This window comes from Elaeis guineensis, chromosome 5, assembly GCF_000442705.2.
Source record: "Elaeis guineensis isolate ETL-2024a chromosome 5, EG11, whole genome shotgun sequence".
In the NCBI taxonomy this organism is placed as follows: domain Eukaryota; kingdom Viridiplantae; phylum Streptophyta; class Magnoliopsida; order Arecales; family Arecaceae; genus Elaeis; species Elaeis guineensis.
Genome location: NC_025997.2, coordinates 36,603,013 through 36,605,115, shown reverse-complemented (window position 1 = coordinate 36,605,115; position 2,103 = coordinate 36,603,013). Strand labels below are relative to the sequence as shown.

At 36.5% G+C, this 2,103-nt stretch overlaps 1 non-coding gene across 1 annotated transcript; it reads left to right on the top strand.

The window, feature by feature from the left end:
- The first annotated feature begins 606 nt into the window (after positions 1 to 606).
- On the top strand, positions 607 to 712 carry LOC140858334 (small nucleolar RNA R71). The gene has a single exon (XR_012141899.1). It is a non-coding gene; the product is annotated as a small nucleolar RNA R71 (small nucleolar RNA).
- Positions 713 to 2,103: the final 1,391 nt, after the last annotated feature.

Sequence of the window (2,103 nt, the reverse complement as noted above, 5' to 3'; positions counted from 1 at the left end):
TAGACGGTTGAGGAACATTTTGGAATTGATGGTATGGTCCATGCCTATATGTTGGGTCTTGATATTGAGGTCGAGGTGTGGCAGGACCAACCACTGGTTGTGGTCTCCAGGAAAAATTTGGATGGTTTCTCCAGCCGGGGTTATAAGTGTTCGAATATGGATCGTTTCCTGGTCTGTGAGCTTGTTGGACTTGCTGAACCTGCTCGTGCACAAACTCAGGAAATTGGGGTGCGGCTGGGCATTCACTAACAAAATGGTTTGGACTTGCACACAATGCACAAATTTCTTGGATTGGATTAGGTGGAATCGGGGATTGTCCAGTATTTAAAAGACGATCTAATTTTTGGGACAGTTCATCTACCTTTTGATGGATATCTATTGCATTTCCTACTTCATATATTCCACCTCTTTTTGGGTTTAACATGGGTTTATCTCTAATAGAGGCAGACATATGATGTAATGAATTTTCACTTAAAATTTCAAACAGTTGCCATGCCTCATCCTCACTTTTCAGCATAAATGTCCCACCGCATGATGCATCGACCATGTGTCGATGTCTTTCAGAGAGCCCATCATAAAAACATTGGATTAACTGCCACTTGGGTACAGCATGGTGGGGGCATTTTCTAATAAGGTCTTTTAATCTCTCCCATGTTTCATGAAACATTTCTCCATCTAATTGGGAAAAACTAGTTATGGCTTTCCTTATTTGATTAGTTTTTCCTATGGGAAAATATTTCTTGAGAAACTCTCCTTGCAGCTGGTCCCAGGTTGATATAGTCATGGAATCCAAAGTATGTAGCCAGTATTTGGCTTTGTCCTTAAGTGAAAAAGGGAATAATTTCAACCTAAGAGCATCATCGGAGAAGTTGTGAATTTTTACAGTTGAGCATATCTCAAGAAATTCTTCAAGATGTTTATAAGGGTCTTCATTACTAAGTCCATAAAATGAAGGTAACATTTGGATTATACTGGACTTAATTTCATATTGAGTGGCCTCCACAGGGGGTACTTGAATACAAGGAGAGTAGGTATATGTGGAAGGAGTAAAGTACTCCTTCAATTGCTTGGGTGGATCATTCTCCTGATTTCGATCCATCTTTTTATGTCTGTTGGCTCTAAAGGTTCTTTCTATTTCTGGATCAAAAGGTTGGATTTCTGGTCGTAACGATCTACGGCCAAGCATATACCTTACAATTATACTATAGAGCACACACAGAATTTTTTTTTTTTTTTTTTAATATATTTTTATAATAAAGTGAGAAAAGAATGAAGAAAATCTAAAGAGAAGAACCTAAGAATCTTAAATCTATAAAAAGGGAGAAATTAATTAATGTTTAGATGTTAATTGCAATCAACTTAAACAATCATAGACTCTCTATCCTAAGGTTAACTTAGATCTAGACAGCTCCTAACTTTCAAGATTGCTTTTGAGCACTACAAGCTCAAGACTGACTAACTGACTCGGCCAGGTAAGCGTAAGATGTGGGAGGTTCCCTGCTCGTTGCTTTCCTTAGACACCAACTAAGTTGGCCAGGTCAGTCAACGGAACCAATTGAAAACCACTTTCTTTAACCACTTGCCTTAGACACCGAGCAATTAACCAATCCGCACTCGGTTCAACTCTAGAGCTTTCTTATCCTATTGAGCTCGAAATTCCTAGGGCTGACGTCTAGTTGATTTTAAATTAAGGTCTAGGTTATGCAAATGCAAGGGAGTGATTTGTGGGCCAAGGAAGGGTGATCAAATCCCCACCTTATCTGGTTAATGGGTTATTGCCCTTAAGATTAATTATGGAGATGCAATGCAAGGAAACAAGGTGTCCAATCAGGTTAAAAATTTTTATATTTGAGGTTACGCTATTTTAGTTAAGTGTTATGAAATGTCAGTGGTTTTTTTTTTTAATATAATTTTATCTTTTTATTTTTTTTTTTAATTTTTTTTTTTTAATTTTGCAAGAAAATAAATTTAAGTGATTAAGTCTAAAAAGCAATAAATTACTGGGCTATGAAAAGTAGCAAATTATTCTAAGCAGCAAAATTCTAAATAGTAAATTAGTTATGCAAGGTAATTCTGTAATTATGCAAATAAGATTATTTAGCT